Source organism: Rhinoderma darwinii, chromosome 3 (assembly GCF_050947455.1).
Source record: "Rhinoderma darwinii isolate aRhiDar2 chromosome 3, aRhiDar2.hap1, whole genome shotgun sequence".
In the NCBI taxonomy this organism is placed as follows: Eukaryota; Metazoa; Chordata; class Amphibia; order Anura; family Rhinodermatidae; genus Rhinoderma; species Rhinoderma darwinii.
In genome coordinates, this window is record NC_134689.1 from 315372648 (window position 1) to 315391886 (window position 19239).

Below are 19239 nucleotides of genomic sequence, written 5' to 3' on the forward strand. Positions count from 1 at the left end.
CAGCCCCCATGCAATTGTGGGGGCTGCTGATGCTTGTGATGGCACCCGGGGGCCAGATAACGGCCCTTGGGTCTGCCATGTATGGAAGCCTGTGGATCAGCCTCTGACGTCACACTGACAGTTGGAATACATTACACTACCTAGGTAGTGTAATGTATTCTAGCAGCGATCAGAGCTGCAGGTAAAAGAAGAAAGTGTAAAAAGTAAATAAAAAATAAAAAAAACGTTAATAAAAATGTTTTACAAAAGTAAAAATAAAAGATTTTTTTTTCCTATAATAAGTCTCTTATTATAGGAAAAAAATGAAACCGTTAAAAAACAGTACACATATTTGGTATCACTGCGTTCGTAACGACTCAATCTATAACACTATAATGTTGTTTTTACCGCACGGTGAACGCCGCAAAAAACCCAAACTAAAAGCAATGCCAGAATCACTATTTTTTGGTCACCACCCCTCACAAAATATAGAATAAAAAGTGATCAAAAAGTCGCATGTACCCGAAAATAGTACCAATAAAAACTAAAACCCGTCCCGGAAAAAACAAGCCCTTACACCGCTTTTTTGACTGAAAAATAAAAAAGTTACGGCTCTCAGAATACGGTGACACAGAAAATAAATTATTTTATAAAGAAGTGATTTTATTGTGCAAACGCTGCAAAACATAAAAAAACCTATATACATATAGTATCGCCGTAATCGTACCGACCCGCAGAATAAAGTACATTTGTCATTTATAGCGCATTATGAACGCCGTAAGAAATAAAGAATTTAAAACGTCAAAATCACTGTTTTTGGCCACCAAAGTTTAGGGCGACTTTTTCTCCTTTATCCCTTGTGAAAATGTAAAAATTCAACATTTTAGTGGACAAAAATGTTTATATTCATTTTCACGGCCCAATTCTACTAAATTCTGCAAAAGACCTGTGTGGTATAAATGCTTACTATACCCCTAGAAAAATTCCTTGAGGGGTCTAGTTTCCAAAATGGGGTCACTTTTGGGATGTTTCCACTATTTTGTTCTCTCCAGGGGGTTGAAATCGCGACATGGCACTAAAAACCAATCCAGCAAAATCTGTGCTCCAAAATCCAAATGGCGCTCCCTCCCTTCTGAGCGCTGCCGTGCGTCCAAACAGCAGTTTATTACCACATATGGGGTATTTCCGTAATCGGGAGAAGATGCTTTACAAATGTTGGGTGAATTTTCTTCTTTATTCCTTGTAAATATTAAAAATGTCTATGTTATTTGAGAAAAAAAGTAGATTTTCATTTTCACAGACTAACTCCAATAAATATAGCAAAATACCTGTGAGGTCAAAGTGCTAATTATACCACTAGATAAATTCCTTGAGGGGTCTAGTTTCCAAAAGGGGGTCACTTTTGGGGAGTTTCCACTGTTTTGGCACCACAAGACCTCTTCAAACTCGACATGGTGCCTAAAATACCGCACTAGGGCCATATGTGAGATATTCCTAAAAACTGCACGACCTGGGCAATAAATATTGAGTTGTATTTCTCTGGTAAAACCTTCTGTGTTACACAATTTTTTTTATTACAAATGAATTTTGGCAAAAAAAGGAGAAATGTGTAAATTTCACCTCTACTTTGCTTTATTTCCTGTGAGACGCCTAAAGGGTTAAAGTACTTTCTGAATGCTGTTTTGAATACTTTGAGGGGTGCAGTTTTTAAAATGGGGTAATTTATTGGGGTATTCTAATATATAAGGCCCTCAAAACCAGAAATTGCTGCTAAAGTTCTAAGCCTTGTAACATCCTAGAAATTGCTGCTAAAGTTCTAAGCCTTGTAACGTCCTAGAAAAATAAAAGGATGTTCAAAAAAACGATGCAAATATAAAGTACACATATGGGAAATGGTAACTAGTGACTATTTTGTGTGGTATTACTATCGGTTTTACAAGCAGATACATTTAAATTTAGAAAAATGCAGAGAATTTTGGTGTTTTTCACGAATAAATATTGAATTTATCGACCAAATTTTTCCACTATCATAAAGTACAATATGTCATGAGAAAACAATCTCAGAATCGCTTGGATAGGTAAAAGCATTCCAGAGTTATTACCACATAAAGTGACACATGTCAGATTTGAAAAAATCATCTGTGTCCACAAGGCCAAAACAGGCTGTGTCCTAAAGGGGTTAAATTTCATGTCACTGTCCACAACCTAGTACCATTAAGGGTATGTTCACACGACAGCATCCGTAACGGCTGAAATTACGGGGATGTTTCCGCCTGAAAACGTCCCCGTAATTTCAGCCGTAACGGCATGTGCAGGCGCTTGAACGCCGCGTCCATTACGGACGTAATTGGCTCTGCTATTCATTGGAGTCAATGAATAACGGCTCCAATTACGCCCAAAGAAGTGACAGGTCACTTCTTTGACGCGGGCGTCTATTTACGCGCCGTCATTTGACAGCGGCGCGTAAATATACGCCTCATGTGAATAGACAAACGTCTGCCCATTGCTTTCAATGGGCAGATGTTTGTCAACGCTATTGAGGCGCTATTTTCGGACGTAATTCGGGGCAAAAACGCCCGAATGACGTCCGTAATTAGTGCGTGTGAACATACCCTTAAGTCAATGTAGATGGACATAGATGTGCGATCATTTTGGCTTAATCATGACTAGCCTGAATATTCTTGGACACAAGAACAACTTTAAAAATTCAAGCTGCTAATATAAAGCCGGACTGCTGATGTCGAAAAACCTTGAGACTATCCCAGTGCTGTATGTTGAATGCTTGTGCTTTGTCACCCCTCAGCAATACTTTGTTTTGATGCACCAAGATTTTTTTTTTTAACCGCCATTTACCTTTGAGATAAGTCAAAGAGAAACTTGCTAAGGCAATGAACTCTCCCTGTAACCCTCAGCCCATTTGTCACTGCGATGGCCTGACGAGAACTGACATTTACAAACCCAGAATGAGAGCACATCCATTTCGCCAGTCTGACACTCTGATATAATAACTATTTACCTTGAGAAAGAGCGGCTGAGATTTCCGATTCTTGTGAATCTTCTCACTTTGGCACTTATTTTCTCACTCTGTCAAACAGCCCTAGATTAATGGAACAATTTGTTCAACAAATCATATTAGTACAAAGCATACAGGAGAAGGAAAGCGAGATGGAAAGCTGGGATTCTGTTATATTCATTCAAGTCAGCGGTGGTACCATGGCAAATAAGAATGCAGTTATGCCTGACATTTACCAAGGTATAATGCAAAAGAGAAAATGTCTAATGATTTTGGACAGTTGAGAGATCACTTTAGAGGAACACCAGAACCGGGGGGAGGTAATAAGATAGTTACACATAGTACGGAGACGGAGCTGTAGAACTGGCAGACATTGCTGCAGGAACCTGCAGTGCGCCCACATAAAGTCAAGTTTAACTATAAAATGAAAAGCAGCATGTGCTACAGCTGTCTCACTCTAAATCGTGCCTGGGTTTTACTGTCAACTTAAGGGTATGTTCACACGTAGTCAACAAAAACGTCTGAAAATCCAGAGCTGTTTTCAAGGGAAAACAGACCCTGCTTTTCAGACGTTTTTTTACCAACTCGCATTTTTCGCGGCGTTTTCACGCCGTTTTCGCAGCGTTTTTTACGTCCGTTTTTGGAGCTGTTTTCATTGGAGTCTATGAGAAAACAGCTCCAGAAACGTCCAAAGAAGTGTCCTGCACAGCTGTCAAACGACGACGCGTAAATAACAGGTCGTCTGCACAGTACGTCGGCAAACCCATTCAAATGAATGGGCAGATGTTTGCCGACGTATTGTAGCCATATTTTCAGACGTAAAACGAGGCATAATACGCCTCGTATACGTCTGAAATTTGGCCGTGTGAACATACCCTAAAGATAAACTTGCTTTGTCACCTGTATTATTAGGAGTTTTCCTGACAGGACGACGACCCCTGTCCATAAGCCCTATTAGGGCCCTACTCTGACCCCCTCTATGTGCCAGAATGGAGAGCCACCCTGTAAGAGTCGCTTCCACTCTGGAGGACTCAGTGCGCCAATATTCACTTCAAGTCAATACTTGCAATACCTGATACATCCCATTGACAAGAGTGGCGCTGTTTGTGGAAAAAGGCTGATTTTTTTTATTCCTTTTGTGACATGAAGGTTTCATTGGATTTCACCTGACTTCTCAGTCTGATTCGTACCCTGATATGTCTATAAATTAGGTCTATAAGTCAGGTATAATTTGCTTTACAAGTCAATAGGAGAATTACATGTTTGGGCGGATTTAAGGTTTTTAATTAATGTTGAGTTGGTTCTTAAAGATTCCCTCCATATCATAGCACTGAGATCAATAAAAATAAATTAATATACTGTAGTATAAGCATGCCACGTTTAAAATATACAACTTATCCAATAAGTTGTATATTCTTCTGGATTCCGCACATCATCAGTCATCCAATACATTTCTAGAAATGTCATTTGATAAACAAGTTCTATTAAAACACCAAATACTTAACACAATTATTATTATTAATTCCGAAGTTCATCTTAAAGTTAAAACCTAATTTGTAGGATGTAACAATAATGAAACTTTTTATCTTTTGCCGATTTATGAATATAGATTGTCATGTGTTATATGGTTTGCACAACACTTCTATTGTAAGGCATATGCAGCAGATTTGTTTTATTGCATTACATTTTATACTTGTTTTCTATCTAGAACTGGAAGGAAGATTATACAAAACATAACTTTTCCTCTATACTGGGTGTACTAGTCTAACTGTAGAATGACACTAATGCTCCAAGGCAGGATTTCCTGCTTCCACTTAAGCAATGTGAATGACGTCCTATTAGTTATGCTCAATGAAAGGCAGACACTTCACTGCATGTTAATGCAGTGGAAGAGGATGACTTACATGAAGGGAGCCATATGCTAAACACGTACAGTATTACTCTCTCTGGGGAGAGAGGACTTCCATATGAAAAAATTGCTCTCCTCCAGAAGGCAGAAATCTGTCTCTCTAGTGCCACCTATAGGTGATTACGCTGTAAGTCAATGTCTGACCCTTTATAGAGTCTTCAAACATGACTCAACCAGGGATACCTATCTTTAGAAGGCATTGTTTCTGAGTTGTTGCTCCTCATCAGAATAGAGTTCTAATTTGCAGAGTGAGATGAATTTGAAGCAGTTCTTGGAAGGTACTGATTCTCTTGTAGAGATCCAGGTGGTAGGGAGTCTCAAAGAAAATCTGTCAGCAGTTTTGAGGACACACAACTTCTGACAGCGCTATATAGGGGTGGGGGAAGGCATTGTAATGTTACTTGACCGAGAAACCAAAGTTTAATTCCTCAGGTGCATCGGTTTCTACTGCCACTCTCTGCTCTGAGTGATGGCTTTAGAGGCCAATCAGGAGACTGCTAGAGCTGTCACTCACAGCAGGGGGCGGGCTGGCAGCGTGCACTGAGAGAGCCACATCAAGTGCTTGTCTCAGTCGGAGCAGGGGGAATTAAACATTGATTTTGTGATTATGCAACTTGACAAAATGGTTTTCCTGTCTCTCTAGTGCCACCTATCAGGAGTCAGATATTGACTTATAGGGTAATCACCTATAGATGGCACTAGAGAGATAGTTTTTTTTCAGGAGGAGAGATATTTTGCATATTTTTCCCATTGAGCATTGCTCCTAAGGCCCCCTATCAGCTGGAGTTCCATAGTCACCCATAATGTTATGTGTACAAAGCTAATAGAATAAAAAAAATTGGCCTACTTAAAGGTACCCTTTAATTGAAAAATTTGCACCCTATATTCTGATGTAGTTGGGAAATTGTTTATGCCTAAGAACATTGACATATGAGCTCTTTGTTGTATAATGTATTTTTAATTCTTGAATATAGCGGCTTCCATAGAATCTGGGCCTTGTTTGCTAGAAGAAGGCTGAACAGAGCAGAATTCCATAAGCTATGAGACATGTTTATTGACCAGCTGCTGCAAGAACTGAAGTGAATAAGATATATTGTGAATTCTCCATACAGATGGACTGTGACCTTTAAAGAAGGTGTCCAGGAGTGCACTTTTGATTTGTAGAGGTGTTTTGATGTAATATTCTGGCATTAGGGATATGCTGGCCTCACAGGGCTGACATTTCTGTAAGGTTTGCTCTCTATGTTTTCTCCAACTCGTCTTAATAGAGGCAAAAAAAAAGTCCATACATTTTATACAGATGTATAAAAGCTTTCAATCATTTTCATTCTATTTGCTAAGATGTCCGCAGAGCTTCATAGAAAGACATTAGTAAAATCAATGTAGGTTTCTTTCACATTTTGTACAATTATTAGGGTATGTTCACACGCACTAATTACGGACGTAATTCGTGCGTTTTTGCCCCGAATTACGTCCGAAAAAAGCGCCTCGATAGCGCTGACAAACATCTGCCCATTGAAAGCAATGGGCTGACGTTTGTCTGTTCACACGAGGCGTATATTTACGCGCCGCTGTCAAATGACGGCGCGTAAATAGACGCCCGCGTCAAAGAAGTGACCTGTCACTTCTTTGGGCGTATTGGAGCCGTTATTCATTGATTCCAATGATTAGCAGCGCCAATTACGTCCGTAACTGACGCGGCGTTCAAGCGCCTGCACATGCCGTTACGGCTGAAATTACGGGGATGTTTCCTCCTGAAAACATCCCCGTAATTTCAGCCGTTACGGACGCTGCCGTGTGAACATACCCTTAGGGTTCAATTAAAAGTGTTCTTACTCTTAGGGCACGTTCAGACATGGTGGAGTTTTTCCGCTGCAACTGTTGGTGCAGATTTGGGGCAATTACGCAACGAATCTGCACCAACATTTGCATATGTGACAGGTAATTCAGACGTTGCAGAAAACACAGCGGACTTGACACAGATTTCAGTTTTTGCATTGCAAAGGCTGAAATACGCAGTGAAATTACGCAACAGTGCATGCTGCGGAGGGGAAATTCTGCATCGCAGCCTATGGTCCGCAGCAGAGTTTTCCGCAAGGTCTGAACTAACTTGCCTAAAAATGTATTGAAACAAATGTAAAAAACGGCAGCTGGAGAATTCCACTGCGGACTGTCCACTGCGGAATTCCACAGCAATTCCGCCACGTCTGAACCTGCCCTTAATATGAAGAAACTTTAGTGGGTTTACTTACCTTCACAAATGTCATGTACTGCATTTTCATTTTAATATACAGTATAAAATAAATAAATCAGACTGTTAGGCACCATGCACACGACCGTAAAAACGCCAGTAATTACGGGCCCATAGACTTCTAACTTCTATTGGCCACGGGTACCTTCACGTTTGCTTACGGCCATTGAAAAATATAGAACATGTCCTATTTCAGGCCGTCATTACGGCACGGTCAGGCCCATAAAAGTCTATGAGGCTCCCGTAATTACGTTAACTACGTGTGTCCACCTGTAATAACGGGAGCATTGCTAGGCGACGTCAGGGGATTTACATTTTTGAATAAAGAGAAGCAGAGAACATGGCGTCTGAGTGATCATGTGACCCTTTTAAGGGGTTTGGACATGATTGTGACATCATTTCCAGCCCCCCTTTTTTTTACGGGTCCGTAAATACGGGTGGAATACGGATGACAACGGACCCGTATTTATGCCAGTATTTATCGGAGGGAAAAAATACGGTCGTGAGCATGGGGCCTTAGACAATCTCGGAGAGGTTCAATAATATTCAGCAATTCACACATAGCACCTATATAATGACAGCCACAGTGCCTCCACAACAGAAATAGCCACAGAAGACTTCTAACACAGATAGCAGGGGCAAAGCTATAGGGGGTGCAGAGAGAGCAGTCACACCCAGGTCTGTGGTGCCTGAGGGGGCCCCTGAGGCCTCTCTGCCAGATAACTAGACACCAGTAATATAAGTGGCCCATGGTGCATGTAGGGGCTCTGTTACAGACTTTGCAGGGGGGCGCAGGTGCTTCAAGCTATGCCTCTGAGATAAAGCCACAGTACTCCATAGTGAAATACCTGCGCCTGCCACAGTACCCGCCATTACAGTATCAGCCATACAGCTCCGGAAAGTCACACCGCTCCAGTAATAGTACCAGGAACAGTGCCAACATAACAATATCTACCACAGAGTCTTTATAGAATAGTACCAGCCAATGTGTTTATTTAAAGCAGATCCGTCATCATACTATACAGCCCCTGGCAGGGCTTAATAGGAGGATCAAGTAGGAATACTTGGGTCTTTACCGTATTAGGCCCCCAGGCTCTAATAACAACTATCTGTACCCCGCAATTGCGTCCGGGGGGGCCTATGGGGTGACAGATGGGTCAATACACACCGCCAATAAGTATGATGCACATTTACGTCAAATGCCGGGAAGGGGTTAAATATTTGACTGTGATTTGACCTATTCATCTAAGACAAGATAAAGATACTGCTTTATTATAACATCATGCTTATATAAAGCCCAGTTATCACTGAGTTTTTTTATGTTGATTTTGACATGGAAACCGTGTCAGAATCAGTCCCAAAAAACTTCTCAAACCGCCTACCATTGATTTCAATAGGAAGCGGAGACGTTTATTTTCTAAAAGCTGACCACGGTAAAAAAGCGGTTCCTCCTCTGACCTCCCATTGAAATCAATGGGAGGCATTTAAAGTGTTTTTCACTGCGTTTTTTGCTTGTGGTCCTCAATTTGCCGTGGGCGAAAAACTTAAAAAGAAAGTGCAGGCAGGTCAAAATCTGCCTCAAAATTCCTGAAGAGAATTTTAAGACAGATTTTTTTCTGCCTGCAAAATACTCTGTGTGAACAGGGCCTACCCTAAATCTGTCTTGCAATCAATCTCCGGAGCCTTTCAATATTGTTAAGATATCTATTTGACTTTAACGTTTATTGGAGGAACATCAGGTGTCCACAAAACACTTTATTATAAGCAAGGTATTAATAATATTACATGTGTGGTCAATTGTATCATCACTTACAAATGTATAGTGCAGAAGTATAAATGAGGCAAAATTGTGTCCATGTTATGCAATTTAATGGCACATGCACACGATGCATATTACTCTCGTAATACAGTACCAGCAAAGTAAGGCCTCATTCACACGACGGGGTCCGAGTGTCGGCCGGGAAAATGGGCCGTTTTTGGCCGATTTTCCCGGCCGGTTTGCATCCGATTTGCATCCGTTCCGATTCCGTTCCGGGCCGAGTTGCCGTTTTTACCGGCCGATTTGGACCCGATTTGCATCCGTTTTTTTCCCTGTCCGTTTTAAAATCGGATGAATTTCATTTAAATTTGTTGCCACACACAGCCCTTTGTAGATAATGCCACAGCCCCCCTGGTAGGTAATGCCACCCAGCCCCCTGTTGGTGATGCCACCCAGCCCCCTGTAGGTAATGCCACCAAGTCCCCTGTAGGTAATGCCACCAAGCCCCCTGTAGGCGATGCCACCAAGCCCCCTGTAGGTGATGCCACCCAGCCCCCTGTAGGTGATGCCACCAAGTCCCCTGTAGGTGATCCCACACAGCCCCCTGTAGGTTGCACCCATCCCCCCCCCCTTCCAGGAGAAGTCACTGACTTCGGGAATTCCGCTTCAGAAGTGAGTGACGTCACTGTGTCCATATATGGACAGTGTAGTCACTCACTTCTCCTGTAGCGGAATCCCCGGCCATAGAGTCGGGGATTCCGCTGCAGAAGTACGTGACTTTGCTGTGTCCATATATGGACAGTGTAGTCATGCACTTCTCCTGTAGCGGCATCCCCGGCCATAGAGTCGGGGATTCCGCTGCAGAAGTGCGTGACTTCGCTGTGTCCATATATGGACAGTGTAGTCACGCACTTCTCCTGTAGCGGCATCCCCGGCCATAGAGTCGAGGATTCCGCTGCAGAAGTGCGTGACTTCGCTGTGTCCATATATGGACAGTGTAGTCATGCACTTCTCCTGTAGCGGCATCCCCGGCCATAGAGTCGGGGATTCCGCTGCAGAAGTGAGTGACTTCGCTGTGTCCATATCTGGACAGTGTAGTCACGCACTTCTCCTGTAGCGGAATCCCCAATCCCCGGCCGGGGATTGGGGATTCCGACTCCTACAGCGAGCAATAAAAGACCCTCCTCCTCCTCCTCACATGCACTCTGCACTGTGAGGAGGAGGAGAGAGAGTGCGCGAGCGACGGTAGACCCGGCCATCACTCGGGACACATTCCGGTGATGGCCGGGTATTACCCGGCCCCATAGACTTCTATGGGAGCCGGGCGGCCGGGCACCCGGCCAAAAATAGAGCATGTCCTATTTTTTGACGGCCGGTTTTCCCGGCCGTCAAAAAATCGGTCGTGTGAATAGCCCCATTAGGGGTCTATTATTCCTAATGCAGCCGGGTGCCGGCCGATTTATGAATGGCCGGCACCCGGCCGGGAAACCCTGTCGTGTGAATCCCGCCTTAATGAGATTTCAAGTAATCTTATCTAGACATTGCAGAATTTTTCCGCACATAAACTGACCCGGGGTGCGTATTTTAAAATCAGCAGCATGTCAATTTAGTTTTAATTTACGTACGTCTACAAATTGAATCTGACAAGTTTATAAAAAATGCACCAAAATCCATAGCATTAAAACTGCACCTATTGTCGCATCAATATACACAGTATTAAGTGCAAATTTTACCTGCTGAATTATCTGTGTTTACCTGCGGTTTTGTTGCGTATTTTCCGCGTCAAATTATGTGTGCATGTAGCCGTAACAGGATTGTCTACTCCAGCCATCATAGAGGAATGTCCCTGGCACTTTTACAAGGTCGCTGCTTTAATTTGAAGGGGCACTGTGTAAAGGCTTATTCACATGACCGTAGTATACTTCCGAGTGATGGCCGTTACAAGAACGACCATCACACGAACGCATGTATTTCACTGGGGCCATTCACGTGGCCGTTGTTTTAATGGACCGTGTGAAGGGTCCATGGAAGAATAGAACAAGTCCTACTTTCAAGTCTATGAGGGATCCATGAAAACGGTTCTCGCACGGGTGCAATTCGGAGGTGAAGAACGTTCTGTTTTTCACGTCCGAGTTTGCACTCAGTCGTGTGAATTTAGCCTAATACTGTATTGTGCAATGTGCAGCTTTCCTGACTATTAAGGCCGGGTTTCAACAGGTCGGATACGCTGCATAATAATATGCAGCATATCCAACCTAGAACCAGCAGCATATTCTGTCCGAAAAACCGCACCATATTCTGGTGCAGTTTTTCGGGCAAAATTTTTGCTGCGGAAAGTGGCACTAGAAAAAACAAAAACTTTCATACTTACCCCGGCCATAACCATAGTGATGTGTCCCTCTGGCATCCTGAAGCTCGGCCTCATAGGATGACGTTTCATCCTATGTGACCGCTCCAGCCTGTGATTGGCCTCAGTAGTCACATGGGATGAAAAGTCATCCCTGGAGGCCGGCCTGGATGCAGAAGCAGAGAGTTCTCGGTAAGTATGAGATTTTATTTTTTCCAACTTGGGATTTTTGCGGCAAAATTCCTGCGATTCCGCCACAAAAGTCGCAACACTTGACTATTTGTTTTGCAGGCTTTGCATCCCCATTGAATTCAATGGGGAAAACCCACAGCAGAAAAGCCATGAAAATGCAACATAAGCTGACATGCTGCGGATTTAAAATCTGCACCACAGGTCAATTCATGAATGTTTTCACTGCATTTGTAATCCCCAGCGTGGGCATGAGATTTTCTAAATCTCATACAATTTGCTGCTACTGTAAATGCTGCGGAATTTCCGCACAGAGATCCGTTGTGGAAACCCGGCCGTAGGCTAAATGCACATGTTGCTTAATTTGACGTGGAAAAGCTGCATCAAAACTGCAGGTAAACACAGGTAATTCTGCAGGTAAAATCCACGCACAAAACCGTGTTTTTTTATGTGTTTTTAGGTGAGGTTTTTAAATTTTGATGCATTTTTTCATAAATTTGTCAGAAACAAGATGAAACAAGATGAAACATAAGATAAATTGACATGCCTCCAATTTTAAAATACGCACCGCGGTCAATTTATGTGCGGAACATTTTTGCAGCGTGTAGATGAGATTACTTGGAATCTCATTTACTTTGCTGGTATTGTATTATGCTGCGGATTTGCCAGCACACTGTGTACATGTGGCCTAACAGCCGATCTCTAGGGCTTTCAGTAGCTGGACTTGGTGACCACTAGGGGGCAAATTTCATGTGACTTTTCCACAAGTTTTACATTAGTATATACAGCACACCATAAATAGTAGATTGATGTATTTGTATTAGAAACAATTGCTTACCTATTCCCATTATGGTGAATTTAATCCCATTGAATCTATTATTACTTTAAAATCACACAGTTGAACGTCCCCTTGAAGTCTTTCCAAAACAACAACAATAGGCATCTGTCTAAAATGACCTCTTGCTGGATTGACAGCAAATATATTCAATGCTGCTTAAGTCTTTAGAAATACTTAAAAGGCAGTAAAGGCTTAATTGCTTCCCACCTTTCCTGTAACTTTGGGATGGGTCGTAAATTTTAAAGAATATAAATGGGAATGTGTGCAGGTGGAGTTGTGAAGCTTGGCTTCTCCCAGTGCTGATGGACAATGCTGATGTTTCACTTAGCACACAATTTGAAACTTTCACTGAAATGTCAAAGAAGTTCAAACAATAAAGCCCTGTGTCAGATCAAGTATGAAAGAGCTTATCTTTTGATCCCAGAACTTCCCTTGAGTGTGTGTTTAGGAGTCCACGTGCAAATCCTCCCAACAGGAAAGGTCTATTACAGCTCAATAAAACACCTCCGACATTCAGTGCTATAACAGAGGAGAACAATCTACCAGCTGCAGGGATTTCCCATTGATTCCGCTAGCACAGGCGCGGACCCACTATCTCTTCCTGTAAGGGTGGTAGCAAAAAAGTAACAGCCACCAGGCTACAGGAAGCCAGTCGTCCATCAGCTTCAGCTCTCCGGGGCGTGGGGACCTCGGCTAAAATATTTGTTTGGTGGCCGCATTACCAACACGTGCTGCTTAAGCACTTGGAAAACAAAAGCGGGATGTCTGGATCAAAAACCAGGAAACGAAGCAGCATGAGGACTAGAGATCAGCAGGACGAGGCAGGCGCTTTCTCTCTACTCTATTGTTCATTAAATAAAAAAAGAAAATAAGTAAATAGAGTCAAAAAATTATCACATCCTGGGGCTTCGTATCAAGAAATCAGCAAGAAAAACAAACATCTTATTCATGCACAGCAAGGAGCAGATTTTATAGACAACTTGGCATGGAGACATATGTCAAATCCAATTAGTGTTAGTGGTCAGGGTATGAAAACGAGTTAAATACTCCCCTGGCTATTAAGGGTTTCTAATTAATATGGAAAGGAGGTGCTAGTGGAATGTGAGGCTATAAGGGCATCCAGGAACGGGGCTGTGGCTGGCCAGCTGCTTTTCCCCCATTATTTTCTCAACTTCTGGGAAACACCATTAACCCTTTCATGACCAAAAGTCATTGATGCACCTGTGTCCAGGTCAAATTTTCCATTTCTGATATGAATATATCAACCGCTTTGTACATCATAAATATTCTTACTTATGTTTTTTTTACAGGACTTATGAGGCTTTCATTTTTAGATTAGTTCAAGTAATACCATGTTTTACGTTTTTATTATGAGCAAACAAATCACAAAAAAATGAAAAAAACTTTTTTGTAATTCATATATATATATGGTTAGGTCCAGAATTATTTGGACAGTGACACAATCTTCAGGATTTGGGCTCTGCATGCCACCACATTGGATTTGAAATGAAACAACTGAGATGCAATTGAAGTGTAGACTTTCAGGTTTAATTCAAGGGGTTGAACAAAAATATCCTGTGAAACTTTTAGGAATTGCAACCATTTTTCTACACAGCCTTCTCATTTCAGGGGCTCAAAAGTAATTGGACAAATTAACATTACCATAAATAAAATGTGTTTTTTAATACTTTGTAGAGAATCCTTTGCAGGCAATGACTGCCTGAAGTCTGGAACCATGGACATCACCAAACGCTGGGTTTCCTCCTTTGTGATGCTTTGCCAGGCCTTTACTGCAGCCGTCTTTAGTTGTTGCTTGTTTGTGGGTCTTTCTGCCTTAAGTTTTGTCTTAAGCTTTGTGACCCAGTGCCTTTGGCAGCCATGCATGCCCATGCCATCACATTGCCTCCACCATGTTTTACAGCTCTTTAATATGTAGCTGCCTCTTTTTCAAGGGACCAAAGCCTACTCCATAGTTTCTTCCTCCCACCATTCTGGTACAGGTTTACCTTGAAAATGATATAGGTATACTACTTGTAATAACTTTGCTGCAGATATACTTTATGTTCCCCTGGAACATCATTTTTCTCTTCTATTTTATTTGTGTATTAACCATTTGGCAGGAATTAATGGGAATATTCCGGCAGGAAAAAAACGTGGCAATTCCCAAGCGTGTGGACGAGCCCTTAAAGTACAAACGCAAAGTAACTCCCTTTCCATCCAGCTGTGGTGATTGTGGTGGTAGTGGAGTAAACCCTTAGGGTATGTTCACACATCTTATTTTCAGCTGTTTTTCGGGCTGTAAAAGCTGCAAAAAAACGGCTGAAAATACGGAAGCTGAACGCCTCCAAACATCTGCTCATTGATTTCAATGGGAAAAACTGCGTTTCGTTCTGACGAGGCGTTTATTGATGCGGCCGTTTGAAAAAATGGCACGTAAAAAACGCCCCGTAGAAAACAGTGCATTTCACTTCTTGTGCCGTTTTTCTATTGTGTGAATAGAAAAACAGCTCCAAAAACGGCTGCAAAAAAACGCCTCAAAAAACATTTGATGCTTAAAAAACGTCTGAAAATCAGAGGCTGTTTTCCCTTGAAAACAGCTTCATATTTTACAGCCGTTTTTCGTTTTGCGTGTAAACATACCCTTAGGGCACTTTGAAAACCCTTTTTTTTTTAATTTTGCTGTCATTATCTATAAGTAATTGTTAAGTGAATTTTTTAAAATCTGTTTTAGATAGAAAATATGCCCAGCTTTAGATCCTGCATGCCTGCTGAATGGCATAATCTCCACCATATTAAGGGCATTATTATAACCCCACTGATCAACAATGAAGTTGCAATTTTTTTTCATTTATTACTTTGCAGGAAATATTGTAATCCACCTTTGTTTAGACACTTCAATCATCCTAAATCAATCCATAGTCAACACCATCCTGTTTTCATAACCAAAAAAACGTACACCATGTAATGACACAGATAGGACATGTTTTTTCCTAAACTTAACATCTGAATTAAAAACCACTGGTATATCTCATATAATCGCTCATGTCCTCGAGATACATTACATTAAATTGTAAAATTGGATGTGAACAACTTGGCAGGATCCTGAAAAATAAAGGAAATCCAGATTTTCCATGTTATATGGTTTGGATTAGGGGCTCATCAGTTTGTTATACAGTGATTAGCTGACACTGCACTTAGAACTTGGTGTGAGGAAAAATGACAGTTCCACTGATGCGTAAGAAAGAGCAAGTATATGGAGCAACTCCCAGCATGCTCATCAAAACTCATTAGCATTTGAAACTTTCATCGACTTGCAAAACCTCCAAATTCTGCAGTGATCTAAACTCTAATTAGGTCCCTCTACATGCACTAAGTTATCGGAAAAGTGTTTTTAGTTTAGCCAATTGACCTTTTCGGATTACGTTCTTCTTATACATAAATCATGCAGAGATAAATATTTATTTTGATGGTCGTTTGCCAAAAACAGATGCAGTATGTAATAGTCAGGCTGAACTGATACACAGCAGAGCAGAGGTAAATGAGTTGTTGGCACAAGACTATGGTAATACGTTATATCTCACATTTTCCAGGAATAATAGGCTAAAGGATAGTTCCACAGTTTTTTTCTTCCCATTTTGCCTATAGCACACTTAGGGGAGATTCACACGAACGTTGCGTTTTTGCGCGCGCAAACAACGCAGCGTTTTGCGAGCGCAAAAACCATTTGACAGCTGCGTGTGTCATGCGTGTCTGATGCGCGGCTGCGTGATTTTCGCGCAGCCGGCATCATAGAGATGAGGCTTGTCAACGCCCGTCACTGTCCAAGGTGCTGAAAGAGCTAAATCTTTCAGCACCCTCGACAGTGAATGCCGAACACAACAGCGAAAAACCTGTACAAAAAAAAGATAAAGTTCCTACTTACCGAGAACTTCCCGGCCGTTGCCTTGGTGACGCGTCCTTGGTGACGCGTCCTTGGTGACGCGCCTCTCTTGACATCGGGCCCCACCTCCCTGGATGACGCAGCAGTCCAAGTGACCGCTGCAGCCTGTGATTGGCCGCAGCCTGTGCTTGGCCTGTGATTGGCTGGAGCTGTCACTTGAACTGAAGTGTCATCCCGGGAGGTCGGACTGCAGGAAGGAGACAGGAGTAATCGGTAAGTTAGAACTTCGGGTTTTTTTTACAGGTTAATGTATTTTGGGATCGCAAGTCACTGTCCATGGTGCTGAAACAGTTTAACTCTTTCAGCACCATGGACAGTGACTATCTCCTGACGTCGCGTACCGATAATTTTTTTGCCGGGATCGGCCAAAACGAGTTTGGCCGAACCCGGTGAAGTTCGGTACGCAAAGACACTCCGTTTGGATGTTCGGAAACAGAAAAGCACGTGGTGCTTTTCGGTTTTCATTCATCCTTTTCACTGCTGTTGCGCGAATCACGCTCGTCCCACGGAAGTGCTTCCGTGTGGTGCGCGTGATTTTCACGCACCCATTGACTTCAATGGGTGCGTGATGCGCGAAATACGCAGAGTTATTGAACCTGTCGCGCTTTTTGCGCAGCAGACAAACGCTGCGCAAAAAGCACGGACTGTCTGTACTGCCCCATAGACTTGTATTGGTCCATGCGTGCCGCGTGAAAACCACGCGGCCCGCACGGACCGAATACACGCTCGTGTGAATCCCCCCTTAGAGTAGGTATACATTGGAATCTATTGTGTTGCCAATATTAACCCCTTACTGCCGCAGCCATTTTTCGGAATTTCATTTTCATTTTTTCTTCCCCACCTTCTAAAAGCAATATCTTTTTTATTTTTTCCGTTGATACAGCCCTGATAGGGCTTGATTTTTATAGGACGAGTTGTCGTTTTTCAGGGCACCATTTATTGTACCATATAGCGTACTAGGAGACAGGAAAAAAATTCTTTGTGGGGTGGAAAATTTAAAAAAAAAACGATTCCTCCATTGTTTTTTTGCGCTTCACTTTTACAATGTTCACCGTGCAATTAAAATTCTGAGAGCCATACATAAATGGTGGAAAGATATCTTTTCCTATTGTAACGCTATATGTGGCACTACTATAGTAGCTTCCCCAGATTTAGCCCTGTTACTAATCAATCCCTATGACACCCAGACTAAACCCTTTAAATTATTTCAGATTTTGCTGGTTGCTGCTAGATTACTAATTCCCTCTCTTTGGTTGTCTACTGAAACTCCGGCAATAGCACATTGGATAGCGAAAGTTGACCAAATTTATAGGTTTGAAGACATTTCTCACTGGGAAAGCTACACTAGAGATGCCTTTTTAAAAATATGGGGACCTTGGGAAAAATACAGAAAATTTCCATAACTAATGTTGTTGTTCATGTTTGCTCCTGTCTCTCTATCTCCTCTGGATTATTCCTTATTCGGAAACTCTTCTGATATGATTAGTCTCATCTACCTGGTTATTGACAAGATGTCTTTACTTAATTATCCGCCTACACGGATGTTTGTTCTCTCTACAAATAATACTATATTGCTTGTACACACATATACTTTTGTTTATTGATTACTGTTCACTATTTGTTTATTTTGGACCTTTGTGTTTAAATTGTATTACTGTTTTCTTACAATAAAAAAAAAATAAAAAAAAAAATTCTGAGAGCCATAAAAAAAAAATATTTTTCCATAAATTGAGCGGTATGAATGCTTATTTTTTGAGAGATGAGCTTTAGTTTTTAATAATACCATTTTGGGGTACATGCAAGCTTTTTATCACTTTTTATTCCATTTGTTGTGGGAGCTGAGGTAACCAAAAAACAGCGATTCTTGCGCTTTACTTTTCTTTTGCGGAGTGCACTGTGTTTTTTAACCCCTTCCCGTCGTAAACAGCTTTCAGATTTTAATTTTCGTTTTTTCCTCCCCACCTTCCAAAAGCCATAACGTCTTTATTTTTCCATCAATATAGTACTATGAGGGCTTGATTTTTGCGGGACGAGTTGTAGTTTTTCGTAGCACCATTTATTTTGCCATATAATGTAAAATTAATAAAACAGCGATTCCTCCATGGTTTTTGCGGGCCGTTTTTACGGAATTCACTGTGCAATTAAAACAACGTGTTAACTTTATTCTATGGGCCAATACGATTACGGCGATACCAAATATATATAGTTTTTTCTATATTTTAGTGTAAAAAAGAAAATTCAGAGAGCCATAACTTTTTTATGTTTCCGTCGATTAAGTGGTATGAGGGCTTCTTTTTTCGGGATAAGCTGTAGGTTTTAAGAATACCATTTTGGTGTACATGTGATGGTTTCATCACTTTTTATTAAATTTTTTGTGGGAGATTAGATGACCAAAAAATAAACATTCTGGCATTTACAATTTTTTTTTTACGGCGTTCACCGCGCGGGTTACATAATGAAATATTGTAATAGTTCAGACTCTTACGGACGCGGCGATACCAATTATGTTTATTTATTTATTTTTTTACTATGCTCTACGGGGAAAATGGAAAAAGGGTTTTTTTTTTTAACTTTTAAAATTTATTTATTTTTACACAAAAAAAACGTTATTTAACTAATTTTTACTTTTTTTATTAGTCCCCCTAGGGGACTTCAACCAGCGATCGTTAGATCGCTTGCACGATATACTGCAATACTAATGTATTGCAGTATATCGTGATTCTGACTGGCATCTATTAAGCCCTGGTGAACCAAACTTGGTGCCCCCAGGCAGTCATAGCAACCATCACCCCCCGCGATTGCGTTGCGGGGGGAGCAATGAGTTGTTAGAGGGGGCCGCCCCCTCTTTCTAACTATTTAAATGCTGCGGTCGCTATTGACCGCAGCATTTAACGAGTTAAACGAGTGGGATCGCACTCGAGCGCGATGCCACTCGTTACTCTGAAGTGTCGGCTGTAACATACAGCCGACACCCGCATCGTATGAAGTGGGTTCACTCCGTGAGCCCGCTCCAT